Here is a 23,665-nt window from a genome sequence, read left to right as displayed (position 1 = left end):
TCTGCCGTACAGAGAAACAGCCCCGCGGAAAATTCAGCCGTGCCTAAGAGGTTGAGAAGGATGGTCCGCGCCCCACTTCTTTTTAGGGAAAAACCCAGCGTTGCCGGTTTTCCGAGGCCTGATCGTCGTCGTCCTAAGCGAGAGGTGAGCGCGATCGGATTCTTGCGACTTCTCACCGTCATAAGGGCTCCGAATGCTTGGGTCCCGGTTTATGACGGTACCTAACGGAACACGGTTCTCGCAGGCTCTTAAAGTTCAGATTTTTTCTTGTTCGACTATTGCAGAATTTGCAGTCGTACGTGGCTTGTTATGTACAGGGTGGGGCGATAACTATTAGCACCTCGGATATCTTCAAAATTATAAGTTTCACAGAGATATTTGGTGAAATTAAATTGCACAGTGGAAGGAGACCATCCGGTACCAACTTCGTACATTTGAAGGTCACCTCCAGTTTTTTAAATGGATCGGTATATTTATGAAGAAGAATTCTATGTTCTTCAAGAAATAAATCAAAGTAAATTTATCTGAGTAAATGTTACTTTTTGATATTTTTTTGTAATAACACAATATTTGTGAGCTCATTAGACAAGTACTCTTATTAATTCTTTTGCATACACACCCAATCACTTCCGCATTTTTCCAAACGGTTAGAACGAGTTCAACGACCTGTTACATAAGGTCATTGAAGGTCATAGAAAGTAGAGAAAGGCGGTAATACTTACGGTTTTGTGAATGAAACATATGTTTATAGATAGTAGATGTTCAAAATAACGACGTCATCAGGTAAAGACACTGATACTGATACTTTATATAGGTACCTCGTTCACGTTCCAAATCAGTAGTCACCAGTTCTTAATTGCTTAATTGCCGAACGAATAGATTTGCAAGGCAGAAGTGCGTAGATACCACGAAATACTACAATACTCCGAAACGAATGATCATTTCGGCTTTTCAAAACCTTCATCGTCTAATCGGAGACACATCTGTTCCACTGGCGCGAGCAGAAGGCGCATCGATTCGACAAAAACGAGCACTCCACAATCACAGCGCAACTCATATTTCACTCGAGACGCAATTAAATTCAGTTCCGACGTCAACAAGTGGTAATTGTACCACCCGGGCGCAGGAAATATTCAACGAAACACGTCAACGCGATCGCTGAAGGAATTATTTCGACATGCATTCCCCCCAAGAGAACATTTATCGAACAGCAGCGTCGAAATAATAAATCGCAAAGTGGCGCGATGTTATATAAACCGTCGTGCTCTTTAATATAAATAAAACACGCTCCCCGCGTTCGTTAAATAACCAATCGTTCAGCAATATTAAAATGTAATATTCAATTCGACCTATTCCATTTGCCTCCGCGATTAATCAAAATATATTCCACTCTCAATAATCAAACATCCACCACGCAACGTCATAATATAATCATTTTAAACAATCCCACTTCCCTTTGCAATTCAAAAAAACAATTCATCTCTCGCGATGAACGAACGATCACCGCGTCAGCCTTTCGATTCGTTCGGACGAACGCGTTCCGCCGGTGGGCAGTGCAAACGCTGTCTGAAACGAATTGCGTGTTCGTCGTGTCACGATTTACCGCGCGAATTATAATTCTGTTCGGCGTCGTAAATCTCGAAGTCACCTGTCGGTACGCGACTCTTCTTGACACTTGTCCGCCAAATTAACACTAGGTTTACGGAACGCGTCAAATTGACGCATATTGGATTTTAGAAATATTATTTTGTAAATGTTTACGCCGATTTTGATTGATGCAATCACACTGACATTTACCCCAATTACCTACTATCGAATCTCCAGTTTACACAATCTAAATAAACGAGCATCAATTCTTTTAGGAATAATAGAATGAAGTGTATAATAAATGCCCGTAAACCTAGTGTTAATATTGGACAATTAGATCGATTGCTTTAAATCCCGATTGATGGACTGTAGTTCCCGAAATTTAAAGATTCACGTTGTCCCGAACGATGGACTCGTGATTATTAAGAGCGTATGATTATGAGTCTCATATGAGTGACTCGATTAAACTTGTATCTGTCCCGAACGATGGACTTATTGCTAAGTGTGGTAAAAAGTGAGCGTTGTTTGTCCCATACGATGGACTTGCCGCGAAGTATTTATTTTTTTTTTTTTTAATTAGTTTTCTCTTGAGTGGGAGATGCCTGTACCAGGGATATTAGGTCCCGTTTACCAGGATTTATCTAGGGAGTTGTAGAGTGTTATTGATGTCTTGAGAATCGCGAAGTATTGCGATAAAGAGTGTCATGTAGAATCTGATGCCAGTGCGATCCTGTAGGAGTTTTTATACAACACCTTCAGGTCGCATCGAGTCTGATTGGAAAGTCGAAAATACGTGGCAATGGCCGATGCCTTGGAAATTTCCTCCAAGTTGACTCATGTCTGGCGGAACCGTTACGAACGAGGTTCGAGTCGACCCTTTGGAAATTCCCGGTTTACGATATTCGTTCTCTGTACGAACGAAGTAAACATTCCAAAACTATTATCTAGACACGCGTGCAGAGACTAAATGATTTTACCATGATTTAGTGTGAAATTGCTCCGTGTAACAAAAAATAAACTGAAAGAAGTTAATCGCGAAAATAATTTTGTTGGCACGTCCACGTCGTAAACGATCCTTCGAGGATTTTCACCGTTTTGTTCCGCGTCGGACACTGTCGCCTGACCAGACGAAGTATTCTTCCACTGACACCCACTCACCTCCGGTAACACGTGGTCCAGTTTGCTTTGTGAAAGAGACGTCTGGCTACGGCGGATATGCTGTTTCGAGTTACGTTACAATAATCCGTCTTATTTTACTTGCGCGGCAAACTGCGAGCCGCAGTTCCGGCTCTGTCGAAGTTCGCCCCATTCCCCCCCGTAACGTCTCGCTGACTCTGCGGTACTCGGCGTTCCGCGCAAGAAATGTTTTGATACCTTTCACCGAGCGCGTTACACTCTCCCGGGGCACCGCGGTGTTAAACATTGCGCGCCGGGGATCGTTGATACGTACGCGAACTTCTCCAGCGCAATATTAACCGCTGCCTCCAGTGTATCTCGGCCGGCCGCGGTCCGACGGCCAACTTCCGCGGGAATTTCGCGTGGCCCCGAGTCAAATTCTTCGTTGGCTTTCTAATTTTCGAACTGCGAGTTTGCGCAACCGGCTGCTGTTGTTGCGCCGGTTGTGCAACTGTTAATCCACGTGGAATTATTCAATCTTAGCTGACGCCTCTGGTATCGTGAACTTTTCGATCTTCTTGTTGGAATTTCGAATTGGAATTTTGGAGAAGCGATTTGGAGAGAGTTTCAACGGCAAGTGAATTTTGATATATTCGAAAGGAGAGGTCATTATGTTTTTAACACATTGAGCGGCCCCGCGATAATGCGGAATTTTTAAGCCTCCGGTATCGTGGAACTTTTTAATCTTCTCGTTGGAATTGGAATTTTGGAGGAGTGATTTGGAGAAAGTTTCAAATAAGTTTTGATATATTCGAAAGGAGAGGTGATTGTGCTTTTTATTTTGATTTTTAGTCTACCGTTTAATTGCTAGTCTTGCATTAATGTAACATTTCAGATAACACAAATCCAAACTAAAATGACAAAATCGAATTCCTTATTCTTTTTCGCAAGTTACGAATTTCGGTTTGATTGGTGTTTAAAAATATATTAATATAATCACCGATACTCCCGTTTCTAGTAGCTGAAATTTAGGCGTTCAATGTGTTAACACCGAAACCACCGAGCAATTAAATTGACTGTCCAAAATTCCTCTATACAAACTCCAAGAATGCTAAACTCTTAGAAAACAAGCTCTACTGAGATTTTAATCGATTCATAGTTGAGTCTGCGTATTGTCAAATCAATCTCTTCGTTAATTACTCATAGAAACATCTGTTACCTTGTTAATAACTGCAAGGATACCAGGAATGGTATCTTAGTCATTGCGAGTAACTCCATTGTCACTTAGGTTTCACTCTAGCAATAGAATCGTATTGAAGTAGAACGCATGCGAATTCCTGGGACGAACACGCATAAACGAGAATTCAGTCTCACAACACCACTACGCATACATTCAGAGGAAACATTCTTAGAACCGGTTACATTCCATATACGCAAGAAAACTTTCCACGACAGAGAACTCAGTCATACGAATCGGAATCAAAGAACCGCCGAGCGTTATCGACGAGGAATGCTAATTCCGGGTTTCGTGTTCACGTTAACATAGTTCAGTCGGCACCGGTGGCTTTCACTTTCCCCAGCAATCCGAAATCTTTCGTTTCGCTCGATAATCTGCGTCCGAGGGGAAACGGCACGTGATCGTCCGCGTACACGACGTTTGCGCGCGGCCAGGGACCGAACGCACGCAGCGGTGTGCGTGAAGAAATATTCTTAGAAAATGTTAATGCGCGATAAGATGATAAAAACGCACGCGAACCCTTTTTTCGTGCGTAATTCTGTAACGTAAGGGTGTTCCTGGGGAAGGATTAGATGCTGATTAGCTGATAACACGGTTTTATTCTTTGCCGTGCATTACGCCAGGCCGCTGAAACTCGCTCCGGCATAAAAACCTTATTTTACGTTCGGACTGCTTTAAAATAGAATACCGCACAGGCGATGAAGCGAGACAGAGAAAGATTACAGGGTTTACGACCGAACGAGTCGAATAAGTTTATTTTTTCTCGAATGAAAGCCTCCCGTTTGAGACGTGGAGTTTTAAGTGATATGAATGAGTCTATGGTCAGACACGTCCCGAATTGTTTAGACGGATTGAACGTTTCATTTGCAATCGAAGCAACCGAATGTCGATTTATATCTGCTGAACTGTATTTGCAATTTCGGCCACGATTCTCGCATGATGTTACAAGACAAAGTGTCAAAGTAAAATACCATTGAAAAGAGACAGTGACAGAATAGATAAATTAATGTTTGTGGTCGGACAGGAAGAATAACTATATTTTTCATCAAGCGAAAGCCTCATCTTTGAGACGTGGAGTTTTAAGTGATATAGATGAGTCTATGGTCAGACACGTTCCGAATTGTTTCGACAGATTGAACGTTTCATTTGCAATCGAAACAACCGAATGTCGATTTATATCTGCGGTCTAACAAGTAGAACAACTATTTTTCCGCCTTTGAGACGTAGAGTGTTAAGTGATATAAATGAGTCTATAGTCAGACACGTTCCGAATTATTTCAACAGATTGAACATTTCATTTGCAATCAAAGGAACCGACTGTCGATTTATATCTGCCGAGCTATATTTGCAATCTCGGTCGCGATTCTCACGTGACGTTCCAAGGTAGAGTGTCAAAGCAAAATACCATTCAAAGGAGACATTGAAAGAACAGATAAATTACAGTGTCTGCGGCGTAACAAGTAGAATAACTACATTTTCCATCAAACGAAAGCGTCGCCTTTGAAACACAAACTTCGAAGCAGCCTAGACCTGTTTGCGAGCAGACACGTTCTTACATATTACAGGGAACAGTAGGTTCACGTAAGTACTCTATTAACGATCATACGCGGACCAAAGTAGAATAGGTCTGTCCATAAGCGGACAAGTAATCCATGATCGCTAAACCATCATAGAGGAAGTAGAACGCGACCGTTCTGACCAGACAAAACCTTCTCAGCCATGCTTACTGTGGCAAACAGAATAGAAGCTTTCCGTAAGTCCTCGATTGGAGTTCCAGTAGAATAGGTCTCGCATCGCGAGACGCGCGGACCGGCATAATTGCGCGAGCAGAAACGTAACCGGCTCGATGCCGGCCGATGAGACCGGCATGGCCTGCACCTGATTCAACAAGCAAAATAGGACCGCGCATCGTGGCCATCTTTATAGGCTGGATGGTCTCAATCGACGCGGCCATTGGGGACGAATCCATTGCCCTCGTTCCGGAAACGATGGAGGTTCTTAATCTCGAATGGAGTCTGCCGGAGCTGGCATGTTTTTTTCCGCGTGTGGCTCTCGTGAATTTCTGTTTGCACCACGAACGGATATTTCTGTTACTCGTGCATCTGATGATTGATTGAATTTCACTTTTCTATAGGAATTTTCGAAATAAGTGTACAGCTACTTCGAAGTTCCTTGTGTTTCATGGAACAGTGCAATTTTATTTTAACATTGAAACTATCGCCATTATTAATCCTTTGAACTCCGTAGATTCCAATATTGCACCAGTTATAATATCAAATATTTTAACGAATCAAAGAAACTACCCTAAAATTATTAGATTTTCCATACATCCAAATTTCATACTGAGAAGGAAAATCAAAGATCGAAGGAATGTTATAGCATTTCTAATTTTCGCTAGGAATACTATAAAAATTAGTTGCAGTTGCTGATAGATTATAAAACAACCTGGAGTGCTAAGGGTTAAGAAGATAGTGAATTTCTGTTTGCACAATGAACAGATGTTTCCATTATTCATACATGTGATAATTGCTTGAATTTCACTTTTCTATAGGAATTTTCGAAATGAGTGTATGGTTACTTCGAGGTTCCTCGTGCTTCATAGAACAGCGCAATTTTATTTTAACACTAAAACTATCCTGATATCTTCCCTCCGCAATTATTAAGAAGATAACATACATTTCTCTAAATTATTAAAGAAATTGATTCAACACCTTCCAAACTAGATTGTAAATCAACTAGAACCTCAACAGATGCATTATTACAATTTCCATAGAGAAACTTCCAAAAATCAAATTAACTGCTCGGTAGCTTTAGTGTTAAGATTATTCCCTTCTAGATCTTCTAGATCTTCCACCTCGGATATTCATACAATTCACACAGTACATATTGCAACCCATTATTCAAGGTACAGTTCGAAAATCGTACAATTCCAGGGGAATTAAAGGAAGTTCTAAACCTATCCCCGTGTCAGTTTAGATCCATCAATCCCAGAATTTTCTAATTCGACGGACCGTCCCGTGATTCGAAGATCCTCTTCGCGGAATGAACTCTTTCATTTACTGGAAACCCCCGTCGGACTTTATCGTCGGTCTTATCTCGCGCACTTCATACGTTTCAGGCGTCGGACGCTAACACCTCGCGTCCGAAGATCGTGATCCCGAAGATCAGCCGGTCGTAATTTAATGTCCGGGGTAAATCTTCCGGGATCGGGCCGTGTCCCACATACAAACACACCGTACACATGAGACGACCCGTTACTTTACGAAAAATACGGCCGGACAGGATTTCGGGATCCAGTTGAAGGAACGGCCGGCGCACGGTTGTGTTTCAAGGGACACCTATGGGGCATTGCTAGGATGAAGACTAAAGGGATGCTCGGAATCATGTAATTACTTAAAATCGACGAGAACACCTGTGTTTTTGATAGTAATATGTTATTAACCCTTTGCACGAATTTCTTTTGCATTTTTTCCTCGAGAACCAGAGTTCTTAATATTACTAGTAAGAAGAATCGTTTACACTGCTCTCCAAATTATCTATTTTTTCGTAATATTTGCATTACGATATTTTATTTGAAATGCTTTCGAAAAAATAGATAATTTGGAGAGCTAGTAAATGATTCTTCTTACTAATAAAATTGAGAATAACATAATGTAACCTATTTTAAAGATATCTTGGCGAAGAAGCAACTCGATTACCAAGTCAGCAATCATTCGAATCCTATACCAATCAACTCAACGTTTCTTAATGAAATAGCAATTAAATATTTAAATATTAAATATTAATATATAATATAATATATAATATATTATAATATATAATAATATAATTATAATTAGTAGAAATATTAATTATTTAAACATTAATATTCCTCATAACGATTCATCTCATGAGTCTACCTTGATCTTCAATTAATCCCCCGATCTATAAAGAATTATCACCTGATTACACAGTAGTTAAAGGGTTAAAATATTAATTGCCGTTATCATTGAATGTCCCTTAACATTTTAATAATTCGCTTCAGAAGTTATTGCATATTAATTACTATTAGACACAACAAGATCTCCGCTGCGCCTAGCGACTCGATCCACTTACCCATGGAAACCCAGTAACCACGGGGCCGATCCGCTATAGCCACGCGTCCCGCGCCGAGTTAAAGGTGCAACTTTGTTCGGTTGGTCTGGCGTCGGGTCGCAGCCCGCGACCGAAGTGGAAAAATCAATAATACCCGGCCCCGGCGTTCCTACGCTTCCCAGCGCTTTTAATTAATGCACACGTGTAATGCAAGTTTTTAATCATCGTCGGTCGCGTGCGCCCGAACGAAGCCTGATTACGCGTCGCGCGCGGCTGCCTTTATTAATATGATTTTCAGCGTTGCCCGTCGCTCGCCTCTCGCCGCTCGCCGCTCGCCGCGTTCCCCTCGCAATTACAGTTAAGAAGTCGTCCATGCCTGCGATCGTTAATTTCGCCGGACGCTCCTTAACGAGGTTTTAGTGTTTCAGACGGCGCGGCGGCGGAGTTTAACGCGTTTCACGCGCCGGAATATTCTTTTCTACCTCGTTTCTACCGTTCCGCGTGGCTGCCGCCGTTTTGCCGGCTTCCGCTCAGCCGAGGACCTCATTAGCTACCATCGGCGACGAGCAAGTGTATTCGTGATCCCTCGAGTTCGCGTTGTTGTCCTTTAACCCTTTGACCTACGATTTCTTTCTCGACTATTATAGTGGGGTTATTATTATTATAGATAGTGACAAGGTGGGTCTTCAGTAATCGAGAATTAGGAATAAATGTATGTATGTAGGCATTTAGATATGAAAACCGTTGCGAGTCTATCGTAGCAGCAATAAAGCCCAGGGACCCATTGCTTGTTTTTAGTTAATTCGTGGATTGAGCCCAAGGTAGGCAATAGCTACGAATTTTATACCTGCATGTGATTTAAAGTCGAGGCGATCCTTGGGGATATTACTGCTATGGTCGTTAGAAATTTCCGAGTCTCCCGCGAACGGAACCAACCGACAGACCGCTGGCGGGGAAGTAGGGTTTTCCCAATTTTTGGGAAAAACCAATCCTAACCACGCGTCCGTCACTCCCCGCCACTAGCGGAGAGATATATATTGTACGCCGACCAACCGGCATTATTCATTGCACATTGAGAAATTGAAAGATTGAATTGAGAAACCGTAGAATGTCACTTTTTTCGCGCTCCCCAAAATACATCCTCCGAATCCCCAACGCCCTGAAATCGGTTTCCTTCCTACATGTATTTAATGAAATATGGAAACAACAAGGACAACACGTAAAAAGTACAACTCAATGCCACGGAGGCCAATACACGACTCTTCCTCGCCACTCTCTTACCACTCTTTTACAGACATTCTCTCCCAAAAATCATTCTCTCCCCCACAAGCATTCTTCTCACTCGCACTCATCGCAAACACTCAGATGCACCCCTGGAAAGCTGGCCCTGCAGTCTTGGGTCCGTGACGTTGTGCAGGCCACTTTCCCTCAACCGTTTTACAGCCTGTCCTTCACTCACACTCATTCTTACGTTCACTCTTCTTAAACATACTTTAACCTACGCTGAAAAATTCTAGATACTACACTATGATCGGCACACCTACTTTGTTATTAAAAGTTTATCGAGAAGAGACAGAAATCCTAGGCATATTCTACATCTACGTTTTCTCTAAGCTACAATAATTCGTAACAGAAGAGTACTATTCAATTTGTTTTCACAAAAATTGATACTTATATTTGTTAAACTCTGTTTAAAATCTTCACCATTAATCTGACACGTTGTAAGGCAAGGGGTTAACCCTTAGCGGACGAAGATTCTTTGAAATATACAAAACCTTCGGCAGATGGCACTAAATTACAGATCAATTGCTCAAATAATGAGAAAAAGGGAACTGCGCACTAATCTCTTGCTGTTTCAGTGGTTAACCCTCTATGGGCCGAATTGTTGTTCACGATTAGAACAAAATCTATGCAGTACAAAGTTAATAAATATCCACATACGAGTACGAATTAACAATGTATTCAATACTTTCAATAATTTCATCGAACGAATATATTTTATAACTTTCAAGTTATAATGACGTTAAACTTTCTACTTAATTTTATATGCTGATAAACTACTTAATTTTATATACTGATATATGACTTCAATGTTACATGGGCCTACAGAGAGTTAAATCATTTGTTTGTTATTTAGTGTGCCAAATGTGAAAATTCGATCTCTCTGAAATGTCGATATCCGTCCGCAAGGAGTTAAATCGGGAAGTAGATTCGACAAGTTGAATGGTCCCCGACTTACCTATAACGTCGGTATAATGATCAGGAGACACGCTGATAGTAATTTTCTTACGTTCTTAATTACGGTGCCGTGTGCGGAGAAATGGGAACGCGGTTGGATCGAAGATTATCATAGAATTACCTCGAGCAAATACTGTGTTTGTCGATCATGTCTCAATCCCATGTTCCCCTTCCTAATCGATTCCTTAGTATCTTATAGTATGTATAGTAGGAACTTTCTAAACTGCGGATAACACAATGGCACAATCGTCTAAAGCAGTTTATGCATGCCTCGACGTTTCCTTCTAACCTCTGTTCGAACTAATTGAAAAGCTACTAATCCCAGGATTTCCTAAAAAATACCGAAACCAAAGCACTGAACTCAGGGCACTAAATACAATGGCACAATCGTCTAAAGCACTTGATGCATGCCTTAACCCTTTGCACTCGAAAGTTCTTCACTAGAAATATTCAATATTCTCCGATGAGATACAGACGATGTTCTTTGAAACCAATTAACGGGAAAGCATACATAAATTCAGAAGGAAAGTTATTTTATTTCAATATTCCACATATTGATGCATCATGCAAAGCTTAATATCATATATAAGACTTTATAATTTCGCAAATCAAATGAGGTGACTGAGAGTCGCCTCTCGAGTGCAAGAAGTTAATATTTTCTTATAACCTCTCGTCGAACTAATTGACAAGAAGCTACTAATCCCATGATTCCCTAAAAAATACCGAGGCCAAGGTACTGAACTCAGAGCACTAAATACAATGGCAAAATCGACTGAAGCACTTGATGCATGCCTTAATATTTCCTAACCTCTCCTCGAACTAATTGAAAAAGCTACTAATCCCACGATTCCCTAAAGAATACCGAAACCAAGATACTAAACTCCTACACGAAGCAACCAAGGCAACATCAAATTAATGTACTTCCTTAAAATACAAAAATCCTGCGCCCGTAAGACGGAATGCACAGAGTCGAAGCGGATCACTAATACCGAGAAGCCCGTAAAGAGACAGAGGGAGGCAGGGATCTAATGGAATAATAAATCATCGAGCTTCTGGCAGAAGAAAATCCCAAGTATTCGGTTCACGCGGCAACGATTACTCTCCCTCCCTTAGCTGGAAAGCTCTCTACGGGCGAAGTTAATTGTCGGTTCTTTCCCTGGTCCCGTCGGAGGGTTGGAAAGGACAAGGGCGCCGAAGATGTCGCCGGGAACGTCGGTACAGCGGACGAAGGCTTTTAAATTCAAGGGAGCACGCTTCATTAGCGAACGCGGTTTTCGACCGTGCCACCGCAACGATTTAATCCAAGCCCGCCGGTACGCTCGCGAGCGAGCTGGCGCGCGTCCGCTCACGGAATTCAATTTTCCTGCGGCCTTAATGGACCAAAATGTCCCGGGACCGCGGCTTCACGGTCGCCGGGCGACCGTTCGAAACGACGGCGACGGGCAATCGATGCCGGTGATCCTCGAGTCCGCGTTCCCGAGGAATCGCGCGGCGCAGCGCCGGCCAGCTTGCGAGATTTCATCGGAAAGTAATCGAGAAGCTCGCGGACGAACGCTGCAAAGGAGTCGGGGCCGATGAATGGCCGCGCTGAGCGACGCACGCTGGAAAGAGTATAGTGTTACTATAAATAATCAAAGGGTGGATCTCGAGTAATCGAGAGCTAGGAATAAATACATATGTACATACATGTATATGTATTTAGCACTGGAACTGCCGTACCAGTCGAAACGACTGGTTTCGAATTTTTGTTTAGCAATTACTGATATCTTCGAAGCATTGAATATTCGGAATGATTTTGAAAATAAATAGTTTCACTTGAGTACTATAAATGATCAAAGGGTGGATCTTGAGTAATCGAGAGCTAGGAATAAATATATGTATTTAGCACTGGAACTACCGTACCAGTACAAAATTACTGGTTTCGATTTTTTTGTTAACAATTACTGATACCTTCGAAGCATTGAATATTCGGAATGATTTTGAAAATAAATAGTTTCATTTGAGTACTATAAATGATCAAAGGGTGGATCTTGAGTAATCGAGAGCTAGGAATAAATATATGTATTTAGCACTGGAACTACCGTAACAGTCAAAATGACTGGTTTCGAATTTTTGTTTAGCAATTATTGATATCTTCGAAGCATTGAATATTCTGCCTTTGAAATTATAGCTTGAAGAGTGGATCTATGGAGACTTCAATTGATTTATAATTCAGTTTACGTGTTGCTGAATCAACTTCTTTAATAATTGCTCAAAGAAACGTCTATCTTTTTTATAATTGGTGATTGAAGAAATAGGGAATGGCTCATTTTGACCTGTCCGGTAGTGTTAATGTTAATAAATCCATTGTTTAATAGTTCCGTTAATAATTCCCTTGAAGTTCTCGCTGCAGGTAGCCGCGGAAGAGGTGCAACGAAAGTTTAATATGCTCGAATGGGCTGGATTGAAATTTGCTTGTCGAAGTACGCGAAAAAACCGATCAGATCTTCTGCACCCGGGATTCAATGATTCCTCGCGTAATCTTAGTTCGAGCTCGATGGTAGTACACTATTTATCCAACATTTCCGCCGAAAATACATTTTTCGCGATGATCTGAAGCGCGAGGATCGACAAGGAGCTGAACATGAACAGCGTGTTGTTATTACATTCCTCGTTGCGCCCGGTATAAATGTCCCCGGAAGCGTACAGGTGTCGCGGTGAAGCGAAGAGGGAACTCAGTCGTCCTCGTACCGGCCCCGTTCCCCGCGCGCCGCGAGAAACACGCCTCGCGCGGGGCCAACGAGTCGAAACACGGCGAGGTTTAATAAAGGACAACCGGGTTTCGACGGGAGCGCGGCAGGTACACAGCTGCGTCGCGAGAGACACTCGGCCGCGCATTTAATTAAGCGTCGCTGCGACGCTTAATCTCCGAACTGCATCCGCCCGCCTCGAAAGGCGAAATTGAATATTTTCCTCGGCTCGTTACCCCGGACCTGGATGCGGCTGTTTATCGTCCCTCGCGGCGGAAAGAATCCGCTCCTCGACTGCCGGGCTGCCTCGAAACGGATTCACGCGTTTACGAGCGCTCCCTTCGCGTGAATTAGTCCTGCCGCTGAAGAATTGGACGCGGGTCGTCGCGAAAATGTCTCTAGTTGTCCGACACACTTTGTTCGCGAGGTATTCGAGTTGTTTTAGATGCTCCTCCGAGGAACGTTTCAAAACGTGGAGGATTCGAGGAATGTTTTGCTCGCTAAATGAAGGAAACAGTATCGGTTTTAGGATACGAGGACAGTTTATTGAGTATTAACGATATTTCTTCTCTATTCGATGAGTGGTTTTAGTTCGTACATCGAGGAATCAGTTCGCGATTATTAGATTTCGTTAGTTATTCGGTGGACGATGTATTTTTCACTCCCGATCGGCCTTTGGGATGCGAACATTGAAGTAATGAAATATTTTCGAGCAAGTGTTCCATATTCTGTAGCCCTCGTCATGAATCGGTAAGTAGAACGAGGTCGTTTAAACCAGACCAGATCCCGAAAAGCCTGCCCAATTCTCCAAGTAGAATAGGTCAACCGTTGGTCAGAGTACAATAGTACGAACATTTTATTCCCCTCGTCTCCTTCATTTTATTCCTCCCCATCGTTCCAGTATAATTCCGCTAGATTAGATGTCACGAAAAAATCGATTGTCTCTTTCTTTTTATTAATCATTCAACTTATTCCGCCATTTATATTTCCCACCCGTTGTGCCTTTACTTTATTGCTCGTCATTCCGCGGAGAATATCGGCGATCGTGAATTATAGATCCCGGCTTTCCGGCGAGGAAGCGAGACAGCTGCATCCAGGTCATAGACTATTATAAAAGCCGTCGATTTTAATACGTCGTACTTCGGCGCTCGGCTGATAGACGGATATATCTCCATCTCGCCATGAATATTGTCCTCGAAGTAAACCTATCGATCCTCCCGGCGAACGTAAACAGAATAAAGCTGAAATTTTTATACGAGCCGGCCCGCTGAAAGGAAAAGAAAATGAAGCGTCCCTTTCAACCTGATTTATTGGCACGGAGAAAGCCTGTATCCTATTTTTCCCTCTCTCTTTTCTCTCTCTCTCTCTCTTTCTCTTTCCTGTTCGTTCTTCTCCCCTTTCTCGTCAGTTCGAAACAGAAAAAGCTCCGCAGTCGAACGCGAGAGATAAAATATAAGTGTCGTAAACGCGAAACGATCTCGCAGGAGGTAAACGTTCGCTGCAGGCCCAGGTTATTCCCCGTTAATTCGAACGTGAAACAGTGGGGCCGGCGAGCCGGGGGGGGGGGAGGAGGAGGAGGGATAGCCATGGAAAACAGGAATCGAAGCATAAACTGCAATTTCTATTTCGATCGTGAGTCCCGAAGAACCGAAGTGCACTTGAGCTTCCATTACCCGAGTTTCCGAAAGCGGAATTGACTTCGCGCAGCCGGGGCAAGTTCCCGAACTGATCTGAATTAGGAAACAGGGAAAGAGCCTCGACTTTCACGGGGGCCAGACTTCATTATTGAAACCTCCATCGATCCGGTTCCCTGACGTTCTGAATGTCTTCGATACTGAGACCGGTCCCCGGCCGAACTTTTCGCCGATAACCGAAAAGCCCGGGGATTTTCTGTCGCCCGATTAATTTCCGTCGACTGTGTAAACTTGGGAGCTGTTAGTATATATTAATATACAGGGTGTCTTACTTCGCTTGACCGACGCGAGATATTTACCGAAGTATTATGAACTCTTTATTTACCTGTCACTGTGAGAAGAATTCTGTAGCTATTCTTCGTTCCAATATTATCGACGTACAATATTCATAAACTACATATATTATAATTATTAACATATATATTACAATATCAGTTTCAATGCACGAATCGACACAATGCAACAACTTCCTGAACTTTTTAGAGTATCTTCATCTATAGATTCAATCCTCCTACGATTATAACTTATTTGGGACAAAGTCAATTTATTATACGATATCTGCTTGTTCGGAACATGCCACGTTTTCTTCTCTCGCGATGTGAATGACACGGCGGAAAGAAAAACGAGAGAATTTTTCGACCAACCCAATGTGTACACGCAACCACTGTTACCATCAAGAGCCAGCTTGTTCCCCCACCCCTTGATCCGCCCATTGAACCAGCGTTCCCCACAATACGCGCTCATCTTCGCTACTTCAGCATCTCAGCGCGTCAAGTGGCCTGCAAACTTCTCGATTACTTCTCAATGCTCGGTGAACTAGTTTCAGGAACGTCGGGGGTTTATTAGGATCTTGCGTCGACAAGCGATCCACGTTGCTACGCAATCAGGATAATGTAGGGGGCTGCGGGCTGCGATTCTACACGCTTTACCTGCGCCCTCGCAGCCATCGAGCCCGAACAAAGATTACGCGAGAAATCATTGAATCCCGGGTGCAGAAGATCTGATGGGTTTTTTCGCGTACTTCAGCAAGCAAATTTCAATCCAGCCCATTCGAGCATATTAAACTTACGTTCCACCTCTTCCGCGGCTATCTGCAGCGAGAATTTCAAAGGAATTATTAACGGAACTATTAAACAACGGATTCATTAACATTAACACTACCAGACAGGTCAAAATGACCCATTCCCCACTTCTTCAATCACCAATTATAAAAAAGACAGACGTTTCTCTGAGCAATTATTAAATAAGTTGATTCCGCAACACGCAAACTGAATTATAAATCGATTGAAGTCTCCATAGATCCACTCTTCAAGCTATAATTTCAAAGGTAGAATATTCAATGCTTCGAAGATATCAATAATTGCTAAACAAAAATTCGAAACCAGTCATTTTGACTGGTACGTAGTTCTAGTGTTAAATACATATATTTATTCGTAGCTCTCGATTACTCAAGAGCTACCCTTTCGTTATTTATACTATAGTAACACTATAATAGTTTTCGATCGTATAGTTCTTGTATCTGATAATATAGCGATGTATTAGGTTGTCTCAAAAGTACATTTTATTTTATTAATATAATCAATGCACACTTTGTGTCTTATTGTCTCCTTCCCTTTCCCCGCAATGTCATCTTTCCATCATTTCTGCCAAACGGAACGTTACAACTGGATCATGGAAAAAACGTGTAGGACAGCTTAATAGTTTTGATGAGTATAGTTGCGAGGCATGGGTACCAAGGTATGTTGCAAGTTGCAGTGATCCTTGCTGCAATTGTCCATGGTACAGTGTTGTATAAAGTTTACGGAAGATTCTTCTTCAATTAGCGACTGGAAGCTTTGAATTCTAGGAAAGTGTCAAACTTTGAAACAGTTGTAATCATATAGAAGTTCCTAACAAACTCCATATAAAATGACGGAATTGGCAGCTGGAAGTTTCATTCCAAAATTCACTAGAAGATACTTAATAAAATAACCCAGATAACTATATACCCTAAGAATTTCGAAACTAGTACTCACAAAACACTACCTCTCACATCAGTCAAACCTGTTAGCAATAAGTCAACTACCAAGAAGCATCCCCAATCCATAAACCTCGTCGCAACGTCTTCTTCCCATAAGACCCAACGTTCAAGAAATACACGAACAACGGAAACATTTAATTTTTCCAAATCGCCAGCCCAGTTTCCCCTATTTTTAATCAGCGCGCGGAAATTGATCCCGTAGGATCCTTGAGGAGCCAGTCGTCTTCATGGAAATCGGGCTCCAGCAGTTTGCCCCTAACAGAAAGTTAAACAGTCCCCTCTTTCGGGACACTTCGCTCGGGAAATTTTTATTCGAAACTGCTTGCCCGACCGAGCCCGTTCACCCCCCGCCCCCGTTCCCGTCCCGTTTGAACTTTAAACGTTACCCACCGCCAACTTCTCGGAGCAAAGTTCTCGAAACTCCTCGGCGAACCGGGCAGCGCCGGCGCGCGCCGATTGGGGATTATCGGACACTGATTCATCGGCGTTCCAAAGATTTTTCCGCCCCTTCGGGGAAATTAGACGGACCCCGCGGGTGCCGTTCGATACCGTTGTTAGTCCTGCATAATTGAAAAGCCCTCTAAGACAATGCGGTACGAGTCTCGTCGGGCTGACCGATCGTGGAATGTTTGCCTTCCTCGGCGCGGGCCACTGTGTATAGGGAATTTTAATCACAGTTGCCATGTTGTTTGTCCTCTGTTGACGTTGGCTTGATGAAACCGTTCGCAAGGTTTCGAGTGGAACAGTCTTTTCTGGGATGGGATAAGTAAGTCAACGTGGATCGTTCTTGCATGAGATTTCATTCCTTGGGAATTTGCGTGATTTCGAACTCGGTTACGAGCGTCTGATCATTGACAGTTTATTCTGCTGCGAGCGTATTCTACTGTTTTATGTATATATAAATCTAGTACGAAAGTATTACAGTAACTTCTACTGATTGCCACTTGTCAAATATTAGAATAATAAAATGAAAATATTAACCCTTAGCACTCCATATGGTTTTGTAATTTATCAGCAACTGCAACTAATTTTTATAGTATCTCTAGTGAAAATGAAAAATGGTATTATAGTGAGGACTATTATTATTAGATATTGAAAAGATGGATCTTCAGTAAAAAGAGAATTAGGAAACAATATATGTATTTAATGAGATGAAGAAACGATATGGACAACACGAGAAAATACAACTTAATACCACGAAGGCCAACACACGACTCGCTATCACGCACAAAAAATGTTCTTCTCCGCTGTCTCTCACCAAAATGTCCTCCACGCACGCATTCCCACTTGCTTTTAACACACACCCCCATTCGCTCTGTCTTTCTCACCCTTGCACCCTTTTCACTTCGTCCATAGTCAAAATTCACACAGTCACGTCCAATCGCTCAGTTCCAGACACTCTTCCTCGCATTCTTTCAGCCACTCGAGATTTTCTAAACGCAGTCACACTATTTTCCAAACATCCCGGCGCCGGTCCGTCGCAATGCGACCTGGTCGCCCTTACGCACGCACTACAAACCATTCATCCTACAATACATTAATCTACGCCAAATATTCTAGATACTACAGTATAATATTTCTTAGAATTTTTATTTTCCTTCTCAGTACAAAATTTGGATGTGTGGAACATCTAGTTTTAGGGTAGTTTCTTCGATTCGTTAAAATATTCAATATTACAACTGGTGCAATATTGGAGCCTACAGAGTTCAAAAGATTAAAGGTGTAACTTAATACTAAAGGTCTCATACTACTTAATCTTGTATAATTTCCACACATCAAAGACCAATAAAGTAGAATTAACCCCTTGTTCTACTACGAGTGAGACTCGTGAAAATTTTCAGCATGAAACAACAATTATATATATTACTTAGTTAATTGAAGTTTAAAATAGATATTATTCCTCTGTAATCAACTATTATACTTAAATGGTAATATAGGCATAACATATGCTTAGAATTTTTCTCTTTTTCCAATAAATTATTAACACTAGAACTACAGAGCATTTAATACGATTAATATGTAATTCTCATAAAAACTGTAATAATAGATTATTTTCAGTTTCTTCAGACATTCATTATAGTACTCAAATGAAGCTATTTATTTTCAGAATCATTTCGAATATTCAATGCTTGGAAGATATCAATAATTGCTAAACAAAAGAATCGAAACCAGTCATTTTGACTGGTACGGTAGTTCTAGTGTTAAATACATATATTTACCTAGCTCTCGATTACTCATGATCCACCCTTTCGTTATTTATACTATAGTAACACTATAATAGTTTTCGATCGTATAGTTCTTGATAATATGGTGATGTATCATGTTGTCTCAAAAGTACCTTTTATTTTATTAATATAATCAATGCACACTTTATGTCTTATTGTCTCCTTCCCTTTCCCCGAAAGCCTAATGTTAATGATAAAGTAGCTATATCGTTGAAAGTTGAGAAAGAAATCATAGGCCAAAGGGTCAATCTCGGAAGATCATCAACTACCGCGTTCTATTTTCATGTATCCACAATCCAACCACAGCTCACTTCGAAATTCGAATTCCTATCGTCCCGTTCACCGGGAATAAATCAAAACGAGTATCCGTACGACAACGAATCGCACGAAGAATATTAAGTCCGCCGGGTCAATCGAAGTTTCAGCGTTTTCAGTGTCGCGGTGGTCGTTTCCCCATTGAAATTCCGGGATTCGGGGCAACGGAGGGACACACTTCTTCGGGAAACACGCGCGGAAACCCGGGCGCGCCGTGTTCCCCATTTTATTATTCCCTGACGTGTGCAGGAAAGCTGGCTCGGGCGTGCCGCGCCATTTGCATTCTCATTACCATCGTCGGTCTTATTTAAATAGGTGAACAACTGCGAGCCACTCGGCGGCTCGTTACGACGTTCCACGGTTGCACAGGTGCCGGCGCGGCGCGGCGCAGCGCGCGCGGCTCGCGCGCAGCCCGTTCGTCTCCGAGCACCGTCGGCCATCTCACGGAGGGAAATACGAGGCGAACAACGTTCCGGCCGCGCCGTTAGCCGTGCACGTTAGGCGGAACGCTAAAGGACTCGCCGCCAAGGCGGCCCGTAGCTTTTCGTTTGCTTCTTCCAGCGCTGGAAGAAGGCTGAGTTTCACGGAAATGTATGGTGTAATTAAGCGGCGCGCGGTCCGTTTGTTTCGCGTTCGGATTGCATGCGAGACCCCGGCTGGGTTTTATGGGCTGCTGAATAATTCGGGGATTGAACGAGAATTTCGGCAATTAGGGGCTGCGCAGCTAGGAGTCTTAAAGGGGTTGTGGACTCGGTGTGGAAGTGGGAGTTGTTGGAATTTGTTGTGGGTGCTTTGATTAGGCTTTGGGGTTTGGGTATTAAGAAATTGCAGATTTGAATGTTGGACGGTTGGAAATTTTGGTGAGATTGAAAGTTTGGACGTTGGGAAGTTGGGGATTTGAATATTAGGGAGTTGGAAATTTGGGTGCTTAGAGATTGAAGATTTGGACGTTAAGAAATTGAAGATTCGGATGTTACGAGGTTGAAAATTTAAATATTCAAAGATCGAAGGTTTCGACATTAAGAAATTGAAGATTCGAATGCTAAGGCGTTGAAAATTTGAATATTCAAAGATCGAAGGTTTCGACGTTAATAGATTGAAGAATTGAAAATTCAAAGGTTAAAAAATTGAAGATTCGAATGTCACGAGGTTGAAAATTTAAATATTCAAAGATCAAAGGTTTCGACATTAAGAAATTGAAGATTCGAATGCTAGGGCGTTGAAAATTTGAATATTCAAGGATCGAAGGTTTCGACGTTAATAGATTGAAGAATTGAAAATTCAAAGGTTAAAAAATTGAAGATTCGAATGTCACGAGGTTGAAAATTTAAATATTCAAAGATCAAAGGTTTCGACGTTAAGAAATTGATGATTCGAATATTGAGACATCGATCACATTAAGAAATATCTCCGCAAGCCAAATGCAGAACCCCTGCAAAATTGATACCGCAGTAGTCCTTTCACATCCACAATCGTACAATCCTTATTCCCAGCAGCTAGCTCCGCTCAGGAAACGTCCAGATCTTCCTCCTCCCAATTATAAATAGAAATCACAAGCTTAATACTTTATTCATCAACAGAAGTGGCGGCCACTGCAGCAGCCATAAATAAATCACAACTATCCGTCGGCGTCTCTTAGGCGGAACGCGCCAATATTACACCCGGTAATCCGTGATGAGATACGATTCCCGTGCCGCCGGACACGATTATCCCCCGGTATCCGACGAATCCTAGCAGCGCGGCCGAGAAGCCGGCGTGCGAACGTCGACGCGAGCCCGGGCGGCTTATACCAGCTGGCTGATTATTAAAAGTTAAACCGGCGAACCTGACTGGACTGAGGACTGGGCTTAGACAGAGGAAAAGAGAGGGACCGACGGGGTGGACGGTTGAAAAACGGTGAACAGGGGGCGGACTGTAACCTCTTTAACCTCTTTGCATAGAATTAAACCTAATCATATTCATTTCCGGAGTACAGTTCCTCGAAAATCCTCGAAACGGCCCGGGAACGTTACGGCTCGGAATTTATAATGATGACAATGAAAATTTGTACGGGGAGTTTCGGGGGTTTCTTCCACGGACTTCATCCCCCGGCCGTCCTCTCTCTCTTCGGGCGATAATTAGGTCGGAGCACCGAGTCCCGACGTTTGCGACTTCCGGCGAGGACGGTGTGTTCATTTTCTTCCCCGGGCGCGGCGTCCGTCGCGAATAATATTCCGAATTGCGTGACGCGGCGTGCAACAAACAGCCGAACGGTATATTTTATTCATAGCGGGACGTGATAGCTGCAACAAAATGGGACGTGATCGTTTTCGTTCCGCGAACTGCGCTGCGGCTGGGACGCGATGTTTTAACAGTTTATGCGCCGGTGATTATCAATCCTTTGAGGACGAACATTGTGATTTCGGGGACGTTGGATTTTTGTGTTCAAAGGGGAGAGTTGCATACAAATAGTTTGATTTTTATAATGGAGAATCGAAGCGTTCCATTTTGAATTAGGAGTTTAGAGCTTCGTTCGGAATTTAGATTGTTCTGGAGCTTTTGAGTGTTTGGAAAGATTCTTTGTTCTTTGTAGATCTTTGTAGATTCACACTTATTTCTGTTTTCGACTTTGCGATTCACGCTCGGACCCTACGACTTCTTACAGTGATAGGGTGATAAGGTTGTTGAATTGGTTTGTTTGTTTCAACAAAAAAAATATAATTTCACACTTTAAAGTACGATGTTGAAGTAAAACAGCGATTCTGATAATTTCATCAACACAAAGATTGATTTTGGATGCTTGTTTCTACGTTTGTTGTTGAAACTGGGTGGTTTATAGGAAAAAGGAGCATCTACCGAGCGGCCAATCAGTGCGACTTTGCCGACGCGTACCGATTGGCCGCCCGGGTAGAGGCTCCTTCTTTTGTTTCTCACGCGATAGCGACGGTGAGTGCCCCACTGTCATTTTTCGGCGCGTAACAGTGAATAGTAATTGATTTTCTGTTCTTTTGAACGAAGTCCTTGATTATTTTAGATGGATGATGTAGCAAGTAGAATGAGGGTCGCTGGTTACATGGTCGATCTCGAATTTAATTTATAGCGTATTAACGTATGTTCATTACTATATTTCGCTCGCTAAACCGTTCGAACATGGAGAATGTATGACGAGTTACAGTTAGCCGGATGAATATGATTAACGAAAATCGTGATCGGGCTCGTCGCAATTGAATATAATCCCGGCTCTTCTGATAATATGACAGTGGAACGGGGTCGCATTTAATCAGACACCGCGAGATAAGTTCGATGAGTAGAATAAACCTGTCACGAGCGAGGCAGGCAAATGAGGAGCAGGTTTAATACGTCGGCTGTCAGATTACCGTTTCTGGCAGGCACAGACGTTATTTTGCGTTCGTCTCTGCTCGAGAATCTCTTATCGATTCTAATAAATTTATTCTCTCTTATCTTGCATCAACTAGTTCATTAAGAAAGTAGAGTGCTGAATTATATTCTACGTTTCTTTGTACTCTGTAATACAGTTCGATCCGTTCAGTCCTCCATCTACAGTGTCTACTTTGACCTAGATTCAAAAAGACTTTACTGAACTACTTGTCTCTTTATACTCAACTTCGTTAGACAAGCATGCACAAAAATCGATGGGAAAGTTTGTAACGATTGACAAAATTTAGAAAATTTGGGACACGATTGTTAACACTACCAGGTAGGTCAAATTGACTTATTTCCTTCTTCTTTCACAATTACTGAAAGTTCTAAGTACTGCTACGAAAAATGACACGACTAATTCAGTAATAGTAAAACTGAAATACAACTCAATTGAAATTCTAGTAAACGCACGCTTATGGTTTCTATAAAGAAGTTTGTCGTCAGTTTAAGCGATTGGTAGTTCTAGTGTAAAATATTGGCACTCTATGTGAGTAAACGTTATATTTTCATCTCTCTCATAAGTCACCTACAATATTCCTACAAGGTAAATAACCTATCGACGCTACTACCAGCAATTATTACAGAACGACGATGAATAACTTATCACGCTATTCTTTTCCGTTATTCTTTACAAATAGCATGCGTCCAGCATCGTTGTTCACAAGCGTGGTATTAATCGTATTTAAATATGTTTTATTTTAAAAAAACATAGGAATAATTGAATAAAATACAAATAAATAGAAACGATACAGCAGTGTACAGGTCTTTTCTCTGCTCAGGTCAACGCAACTCTCTCCAAAATCTCCCGGCATCCGCACTTAACCCTTTGCGAACGAAGATTATTCATAGTATACGAAACCTAAGGCAGATCCTGTCGAATTACACATCGAATGCTTAAATGATAGAGAAGAAAAGAAACAACTTACTGATCTTTCGCTGTTTCAGTAATTAAATTGTTTCTGGGCAAATTAGTATTACGAATATGAGAGTTTGATCTCGGCAGAGTGTCG

General features: G+C 42.1%; 1 protein-coding gene across 5 annotated transcripts in view; it reads right to left on the bottom strand.

Moving 5' to 3' along the window:
- LOC116429840 (uncharacterized) overlaps positions 1–23,665 on the bottom strand; it is a 295,330-nt gene that overhangs the window by 8,832 nt on the left and 262,833 nt on the right. The window lies entirely within an intron of this gene.

Source organism: Nomia melanderi, chromosome 1 (genome assembly GCF_051020985.1).
Source record: "Nomia melanderi isolate GNS246 chromosome 1, iyNomMela1, whole genome shotgun sequence".
NCBI classification, from domain to species: domain Eukaryota; kingdom Metazoa; phylum Arthropoda; class Insecta; order Hymenoptera; family Halictidae; genus Nomia; species Nomia melanderi.
Note: the sequence above shows the minus strand (reverse complement) of the source record. Positions and strands in the feature narration are given on the sequence as shown.